An 8,945-nucleotide genomic window follows, 5' to 3' on the forward strand; every position below is an offset into this window, starting at 1 on the left:
TTCGCTAAACGAAAGGAAAAAGCACATACGCGTTGACCTTATTACAAGGGGCGGGGGCCAGCCAAAGAAGGTCAGTCGGACTAGGTTAGGACCCTTGATCCGGTTCAGCTAGGTTCTTCCATGCGAGAATGGACGCATATCGGTATCCTCTTTAGGACCGGTTGCTTCTTCTTTTTGTTTATACGTTTGGAGAAACCTGCTAAGCCCGCCTTTCTTATCAGGTGTGATTCAATCTTTCAGCTCAAACTTTCCTATTGTCCGATGAAAAAGGTAGGAGTACGACTACCTTTTCCTTTTCTTTTCCGAGCCAAGGGATCATTCAGTTTCTACCAAAAAGTTTGCTATCTATTAGTTGCCGTAATTGAATGTATTTCTCATTTCATGTTAGCTCCTCCAAGAGCTTCCTAGTAGGTAGTAGACGAAACCTTGAACTTTTATCAGACTTATAACATTGCCTGGTGAACTTGCCGTTGAGGGTTGGCCTTACAGGAGATCGAGCAGCCTTTCTTTTCCTACCTGGTATGCTTTCCCGCTTATCGTGCAACTAGCCAACTAGCCAAATAAACCCGACTGTGAACATGTCATTTTGCTATTTGTAGAATTCAACTAGCTCAGGCTGAGCCGCATTACATCTATTTGTGGTAGGCGACATAAAACTAATCGTGTGATTTATCTCTCTTGGTGGGGTTAAACCCAATATCTGACCTTCTTGTTTTGAGTCGTGGTGATCATGTAGTGGCAATAAAGTTTTTGTTGAGGTTGGCACACTTGAGCTCCCCCTTTTCAAATACAACAATGGCAGCAAGGATAGATTCATCTTGGCTAAGATTCTTTCTAAACTGTACTATCGTTATCATTTTCACTCCTTTTGGTTGATGGATGTTTGTCTGAATGATCGTTGGGTTAGACTCCGTTACTACTATGCATTTTGCTAGGGGCATGTAAATGACTTTGTGTTCTAGCACGATGTCAATCCCTGACTATTTGGGCTCTAGAATGTTAGATATGAAGGCTGACTATTTCTAGTAAAAATCTGATAGAGATATATACTAAATAATTATATATAGTAGGCGGTTACATATAGTGAAGCTATATATAATAAACTGAAATCATATGTATACCCATTAGTCAGTGGTTTCTAAATGTACATTTCTCATTCTCCATATCCTCTCTTTGCATACCTGAAGTCATTAATACAAAACCATTAGTCAATATTTCTTCTTACATTTTCTCTATCATGTTCTTTGTGTTCATTTAGATCAAGTGTGTGCGTTGTTGTGTAATTCTAATAACTGGTATCAGAGCGAGGAGAGATTCACCACGATCTGTGAAGATGAAAAGTTTAAAGACTGGAATTGAAAAGTTTGATGGATTCGATATTAGTTTCTAGAAGATGCAGATTGAAGATTATCTATACGAGAAAGATATTCAGGAACCCATTTTGGGGGTGAAGCTGGATACCATGACCACGGAGGAGTGGAAGCTCAAGGATTGTCATGCCGTAGGGTTAATGATATGTGATAAGGAATCACTACAAGGGGAGTAAGATTCAAATTACCTTGTTGATCGAATATCTCAAGGCAAGAACATTCTTTGAGATTCGAATCACTCCACAAGCAAGATCGATCATGTCTAGCTTGAATGATTCTTGTTGATCAAATATCTCAAGGCAAGAACAATTGCTTGAGATTAGAATCATTCCACAAGCAAGATTGATCATGTCGAGCTTGAATGATTCTACATGCAACCTAAACTACATAGAATTGCAAAGAAACTTAGCCATTGGCTAAAGAATAGCACAAATGCTTCTTTTACTATATTTTCCAAGTCTACTTACAAATACAACATACATGGCTTTATATAGCCTCAAAATGAAACTATTAAAGGCATACCAAAAGTTGTAACATTCATACTTAATGACCATAATTAGTCATTATGTAAATGTAACCTAAAGTAAATAAAAAGTCTTAAAATACAATAACTCTAAATTACTCTAAATTGTAACCCACCCAAAATTTATAACAATCAAACTTCATTCCTCTTCAATGTGGCATGAATTGCTTTATAATTTTGACAACATTTTCTTCACATCTTCATTGAAGTATATTGTATGATTGATGTCTCTTAATTCATATCAGTTAATCTGGTTGACGCTACCAGGGAACTAAAGAAAGTGCAATTGGAAATGGTCCATACAGACGTTTAGGGACCATTTCCAGTTTCTTCATTTCTAGTACCAAAATTTCATGGATTAAAGGTCTCGCACTGTTCAAACGACAACTCTCTGTTTTCCTAAGGCTAGTCAGATATCTCATGACCACTCTTTTCCTCCTCACCATATCTAGACACTATAACATTGATCCAGTATTCTCTTATATAGTTAACGTTCACTCTTTAACGTCCAAGGACATTTTATAACTACCACGAAAATCAAAACATACAATAAATTCATACAAGTTTTACAACGTATCATATACTACAAAATAGGGTTAGACTACTTACTTGGTCGCGGAGAGACGTGTCATCGAGATGAGTCATAGAGATATACGACTCTTTATCCTAAGAAAAAATCTATACAATTTAAAATCTAGCTGCTCTGATACCAATATGTCACAACCCAAATTTTAAGGGTTCAAAACTCAAATAGAAACTAAAATTGAGAGTGAAAACAAATAAAAATAAAAGTAAATTAATATAAAATAAGAAAATGTTGTAAAATTAAAATGAGATCGAGAAAACCACACAACATTAAATATAAAATAAAATAAAATTATAAGACGGTGTTGTTCAAATTTATCCAAATAGAAAAAAAAATGTTTGGGATACAATTACAAAAAAAAAAAAAAAAAAAAACAAAAAAACTCAAACACAAAGACAGACTAAACGCTACATAACAACCCCATCTGTGAGTGCACAACCTTTGAAGGCTCCCTCATCTCAACGGTAAGTTCTATTACGAACCCATCCAAAATAATCACACTTGTGACCGCATCTCCTGAGTTTAAACTGCTAGTCTAAACATGGTTTCGTCACGAAAGCTTTAGAGATAAATCTATCTTTACAAAAATATTTTTCTCTTAATTTATAATTAGTCATGAAAGGAAATAATTAGGTACAAATTTGATCTAGAATTCAAAACTTTCAAATCTTACTGTTCCTTAACCAGATTCAAATCTAGATTCTTGAACTCCTAGTACCATATATAAAGTTGGTATCCTCTAATAAAACAAGAATTTCTCTTAAGATCATTAAATTCTTATAGACTCCAGGCTCAATATCATTAATACAATTATGTTTTATCTTGAACACGCCAAACATGAAACTAAAGTGCGTTCAATTTAACTCCATTTTATTGCCATCTTGAATGATGTGTAGGGTATATTCTTGATTCACCTTAAAGTTCTTGTGACATGACAGTTCATATTAGTTAAGCTTTTTGCAAAATCACTAGTTAAAAGACAACAACGATGAACCTAGGTCTACTAGTCAATTCAAAGACAATTTCTTTCTCCGTCTTAATCTATAATAATAGTTCAACTAAATCCATATTATGCAAAGAAACAAGTTTACGATTCATAAAAACTACCTAAATTATGTCCTAAAAATTTGAAAACATAAGTTGTAGTTGATAATTACACAAAAATTTCCGTAAATCCATGAATTCGTGTCCAATTAGTCAATCCTAAAAATTGTAACTAGCATATAGTAATTGAAGCTCCACATGAAGTAATTTAAAGTTCGCCTTACCTAACTAAAGTTTATCTCATCTTTAATGAAGCATGAATTGCACTGAAGTTCATGAAATGCTTATAGACTCCAACTCTGAGTACTATTAATGCAATTATGTTTCATATGAGTTTGTCATAAATGAAACTAAAGTGCATTCAATACAACTTTATTTTCTTGTCATACGAGGCAAAATAGAAAAATTAAATCAAACAAACTGATGAACTGAACCGAATCAATCCAACCAAAATTGATTAGTTTGTTTCTTTTGTTGGGTTGTTGGTTTATTTGATAACCGTTGTATATTATAACAATTCAACTTTTCATTTTATAGCCCTCCAACTACTAAGAGAAAAATATATTTGAGTAGAAGCTAAAAAAGTATTAGGTGTTCAAGAAAAGGCATTTAGTTCAGTGGTATGATTCTCACTTGGGGTGCATGAGGTTTTGAGTTCAATTCTTGAAATGCCCATATGTCTAAGTCTTTTCTTATCTAATGACTTCATATTCGAAATCAACCTAACTTCATATTCGACATTTTATACTTACCATCATGCTCTTAATACTCATAGGCTTTCTTAACCTCCCATCCCAAGGCTTTATTCTCCAAGACAAATTCTACATCCGAGGACTTCACGTGTTTCCTGCAATACGACCTTAATACCTAGGCCTAAGACTTCATACATACGTTTCAAGTGGTATAACAAGGGCATTTGGTCTAGTAGTATGAAAGTTCGATTCTCAAAATGCCCCTACAAGAGATTGTAGTATGAAAGACATTTACCAAGTAAATAAATACATTAAAATAACACAAGTGACACATATGTAAACTATGTTATTAATATTTTATTTCTATTACATCTTTCCTTATTTATGAAATAATGAGTGGAGATATTTTTCATTTTCATAATAGAATTTTTTAATGTAAGAATCGTGGGGATGTAGCTCAGATGGTAGAGCGCTCGCTTCCGATGTGGAAAGTACGGAGATCGATACCTTGCATCTCCAAATGAATCGATCACTAAACTTATGAAATAATGAGCGGAGATATTAGAGCATGGATAGTAGAGCCCTCACTTCTGATGTGGAAAGTACGGGGTTGATATCTTGCATCTCCAAATGAATCGATCACTAAATATATTATTTCTTTTCAATTTTTTCTTATTTACGACATAATGAGCATGGATAGTTTTTCATGTCACTATTATTGATGACGAGACGTTTAGGATTTTGTGACATAAGAATCGTGGGGATGTAGCTCAAATGGTAGACCGCTTGCTTTGCATGCGACATAAGGATCGATACCTCGCATCTCCAAAAGAAACAATTTATTATTAATATTTTATTTCTATTCAATATTTCCTTATTTATGACATAATATGCAGAGATACTTTTTTATTTTCACAATTATTGATGAATGGATGTTTAGGGTTCTCTAATGTAAGAATCGTAGGGATGTCGTTCAAATGGTAGAGCGTTCATTTCCCATGTGGAGAATACGGGGATCAATACCTTGCATCTCCAATTGAATCGATTACTAAATATATTATTTCTTTTCAATTTTTTCTTATTGAGGACATAATGAGCCGGGATATTTTTTCATTTTCACTATTACTGATGACGAGATGTTTAAGACTTTGTGACATAAGAATTGTGGGGATATAGCTTAGATGGTAGAGCACTTGCTTTGCATGAGAGAGGTATGGGGATCGATTCCCTGCATCTCTAGATTTTCTTCATTTTCACTATTATTTATGATGGAGCTTAGGTTTTATGATGCAAGAATTGTGGGGATGTAGCTAAGATGGTAGAGCTCATTTAGCATGCAAGGGGTAAGGGGATATCCCCATCTCCAAACGAAACTATTTGTTATTAATATTTTACTTCTATTCAACCTTTCCTTACTTATGACATAATTAGCAGAGATATTTTTTCATTTTCACTAGAATTGATGACGGGACATTTAGGGTTTTCTGATATAAGTATTGTGGGAATGTAGCTTAGATGGTAGAGCGTTTGCATCAAATGTGAGAAGTAATGGGATCGATACTATGCATCAACAAAGGAAACGATTACTAAATATATTAGTTCTTTTAAATTTTTCCTTATTTATGACATAATGAGTAGGAATATTTTTTCATTTTCACTAGAATTGATGACGGGACATTTAGGGTTTTCTGATATAAGTATTGTGGGAATGTAGCTTAGATGGTAGAGCGTTTGCATCAAATGTGAGAAGTAATGGGATCGATACTATGCATCAACAAAGGAAACGATTACTAAATATATTAGTTCTTTTAAATTTTTCCTTATTTATGACATAATGAGTAGGAATATTTTTTCATTTTCACTAGAATTGATGACGGGACATTTAGGGTTTTCTGATATAAGTATTGTGGGAATGTAGCTTAGATGGTAGATTGCTTGCTTAGCATGCGAGAGGTATGGGGATCGATACCTCGCATCTCCAAAAGAAAGTATTTAATTTGTTATTATATTTTTTCATTTTCACAATTATCGATGTCCCGCATCACCAAACCAAACTATTTGTTATTAATATTTTGATATTTTTTTATTTTCACTATTATTGATGATGGGACATTTAGGGTTTTATGATGTAAAAATCATGGGATGTAGCTTAGATGGTAGAGCGCTCACTTTGCATGCAAGAGGTACAGGGATCGATACCCCGCATCTCCAAAAATAAGACTATCTATTATCAAATATTATATTATTTCTTTTCAATTTTTCCTTATTTATGACATGTTGGGTAGCAATATTTCTTCATTTTCACTATTATTGATGACGGAAAATTTAGGGTTTTGTGATGCAAAGATTGTGGGGATGTAGCTCAGATGGTAGAGTGCTCGCTTAGCATGCGAGAGGTATGGGGATCGATACCCCGCATCTCCAAAAAATAAGACTATCTATTATTAAATATATTATTTCTTTTCAATTTTTCCTTATTTATGACATGTTGGGTAGCAATATTTCTTCATTTTCACTATTATTGATGACGGAAAATTTAGGGTTTTGTGATGCAAAGATTGTGGGGATGTAGCTCAAATGGTAGAGTGCTCGCTTAGCATGCGAGGGGTACGGGGATCGATACCCCGCATCTCCAAAAATAAGACTATCTATTATTAAATATATTATTTCTTTTCAATTTTTCCTTATTTATGACATGTTGGGTAGCAATATTTCTTCATTTTCACTATTATTGATGACGGAAAATTTAGGGTTTTGTGATGTAAAGATTGTGGGGATGTAGCTCAGATGGTAGAGTGCTCGCTTAGCATGCGAGAGGTATGGGGATCGATACCCTGCATCTCGCTTCTATCACCATAATATAAACACTACATGCTTGTAAATTAAATTATATCTACTACCTCTGAAATTTTTCACGACAAACCTTCCAACAGCTTGCACTTCTTCATCATTGACATCCTTAATTGGAACTAGATTTTAAGGCAAATCTTCTCCACGACTCACTTTGGAACATTTTTATAGATAGTTTCAACAAACTTACATTTTAAGGCAAATCTTCTCCACGACTCACTTTGGAACATTTTTATAGATAGTTTCAACAAACTTACTTTGCTCGGCAAATCTTCTCCACGACTCACTTTGGAACATTTTTATAGATAGTTTCAACAAACTTACTTTGCTCATGAATACTTTGGAGTTCAATATTTATAGTTGGAGGACGCTATTCAAATTGATATGGTCGAATCTTACAACAAAGTCTAATTGAGCCTCCCTCTATTAGGAGATAGCTTCGAATCAAATTCTTTAGTTTGGACCATGGAGTCAAACAACCATGCCTCCCTCTATTAGGAGATAGCTTCGAATCAAATTCTTTAGTTTGGACCATGGAGTCAAACAACCAAAAACATTTTGTAAGTGTATTTTCTTACATATTAACAATTGTATACAAATAATAATTAAATTTATGAGTAGAAGTTTGGATGGAGTTTTATTGAATAGATAATCTTAAATTATATCTAAAAATATATAAGATTTTTTTTTCNGTCAAACAACCAAGACTAGTGTATTACCAATAGTATAAACATTTTGTACGTGTATTTTCTTACATATTAACAATTGTATACAAATAATAATTAAATTTATGAGTAGAAGTTTGGATGGAGTTTTATTGAATAGATAATCTTAAATTATATCTAAAAATATATAAGATTTTTTTTTCTTTTTATATATATTCAGGAGAACAAAACAAAGATCCAAGAAGATGTCATTCATGCCATGTTTTAATTTTTATTCTTTCTTATTTCTCAAAGATTAAAAAAAAAAAGTTATCCTCTCTCAAATATGGTTGGTTATTTGATTATTTTCTCTTGAGTGAATGAAACACATTCTCTACCCAAGTAATTACAAGATGCAAGCTTCACACTAAGAGGAATCAAAGTCCCAAGTATCAACGTTAAGTGTCAATTTTTATTCTCCATCTCAACATAAATTAAACTTATTTTCGTGAAGATATCTATTTATAAAAGCAAAATATCTCAGAGTCGTAAAAATAAAAATGAGATATAGATACTAAACATAAATATGATACCAAATAGATATGGTAACATGTCATTCTTAAAAAACTAGGACACCGATGTGACAATGATACATTAATTAAAAAGAATTATTTCAAAAACTTTATCAATTTTATATTAGAAATAAATTCATATAAATAAGTTTATATATTTGTATACTTAAAAAAAAGCTTAATGGACGTTTCACTCTCAAAATATATTCAAAGTCAAGTGTCTGATACGATGGATTATAAATTTGTAATGTATCCATTGTATTAACAAGTGTTCAGTACATGCCCAACACATGTCAGATTAGTGACACTAAGTTATTCTCATACTTTCTTTACACCCATTTAAAGTACTTTGAAAACTAGCATGTCAAATATTATAATTGACTAACTACAACTTCAATTTTGTGCTTTAAGGATGTTTTTGACCAAAGAGAAATAAAATCCTTAATTTAGTACATGGTAGCAACGATAGACATGAGAATGAGTTATTCTCATATGGAAAGAGATTTAACCTTAAGTTATATCTCATATCCTCTTTTAACCCATTATTTAGTTTTATTTAGTATGTTTTAGAAAGATATGTCCATCAATCGCAAAAAAAATAAAATAAATAGAATAGATTAAATTAGCCCAAAGTAATGACTAACATAATTAAAAAAAAAAAAAA

At 32.7% G+C, this 8,945-nt stretch overlaps 2 non-coding genes across 2 annotated transcripts; both read left to right on the forward strand.

Annotated features, from left to right (window-relative positions):
- Nucleotides 1-6,566: 6,566 nt before the first annotated feature.
- On the forward strand, nt 6,567-6,639 carry TRNAA-AGC. The gene has a single exon. It is a non-coding gene; the product is annotated as a tRNA-Ala (tRNA).
- A 138-nt stretch (nt 6,640-6,777) lies between these two features.
- TRNAA-AGC lies at nt 6,778-6,850 on the forward strand. Its single transcript has one exon. It is a non-coding gene; the product is annotated as a tRNA-Ala (tRNA).
- Nucleotides 6,851-8,945: the final 2,095 nt, after the last annotated feature.

The sequence above is a fragment of the Cucurbita moschata genome, unplaced genomic scaffold (assembly GCF_002738365.1).
Source record: "Cucurbita moschata cultivar Rifu unplaced genomic scaffold, Cmos_1.0 Cmo_Scf00094, whole genome shotgun sequence".
In the NCBI taxonomy this organism is placed as follows: domain Eukaryota; kingdom Viridiplantae; phylum Streptophyta; class Magnoliopsida; order Cucurbitales; family Cucurbitaceae; genus Cucurbita; species Cucurbita moschata.